The sequence below is a fragment of the Dama dama genome, chromosome 17 (genome assembly GCF_033118175.1).
Source record: "Dama dama isolate Ldn47 chromosome 17, ASM3311817v1, whole genome shotgun sequence".
NCBI lineage: Eukaryota > Metazoa > Chordata > Mammalia > Artiodactyla > Cervidae > Dama > Dama dama.
The window spans coordinates 53,314,799-53,315,628 of record NC_083697.1 but is presented as its reverse complement, the minus strand read 5'-3'; the positions used below and the strand labels follow the sequence as shown (position 1 = coordinate 53,315,628).

General features: G+C 31.9%; 1 pseudogene; it reads right to left on the bottom strand.

Moving 5' to 3' along the window:
• Positions 1-229: 229 nt before the first annotated feature.
• LOC133071927 (large ribosomal subunit protein eL38-like) lies at positions 230-435 on the bottom strand (annotated as a pseudogene).
• Positions 436-830: the final 395 nt, after the last annotated feature.

Genomic DNA, 830 nt, shown 5'->3' with positions numbered 1-830 from the left:
AGGAGAGAAAAAGCACTAATAATTTTTTTTTTAAATTCCATAGTGGACTTCAGTAAAAAATTGTCTCCTGTTCAAAAGACACTGTTAAGAGAATAAAAAATATTCAAAACATATTTCTGATAAAATAATTGTGCCCAGAATATATAATGAATATCAAAGTTTTAATAAAAGTCTAATTTCTTTTGAGAATTTTAGAAATTTTAATATAGTTCAAATCAGTGTGTGTGGTTTATTTCAGTTCCTTCACTGCCAAACCTGGAGGCAGGGACTGTTTCAACTTCTGCACTTTCTCTTTGTCTGTGATCAACAAATAGGTGTAAAAGTATATGCTGCATCCAACTTTAAACTTCACATTACCCTTGTTTTTCTTGATTTTGACAGACTTAGCATCCTTTTTCCTGACTGTAATCAGATTTCCTCAATTTTGAGAGGCATGGCGATGAGGTGCAGAGAGCACAGCTGGAACAAGGAATGGCAAGAAACAAGGACAAGGGAAAAGTACAAAAGTCTACCTTTAAAATGGAGAAGAGATCTGAGCAGACAGTTCACTAAAGATAGAATACACCATATATTCATGAGGGCAACTGGTTTAATGAACAGATGTTTGACATGATTGGTTGTTAAGGAAATACAAATTAATTTTTGCAATAATTAATGAAAATACATACAGAGCATATAGGACATATGTGGTCTTATACATATGTATAAGACATATGTATATATGTTTACACATCTTATAAGACATATGTTGCATATAAGACACAGTTAATGGATAGATAAATTCCTCACTCATTTGTAATGAAGTACCATTACTTCAGAATGGCAAAACA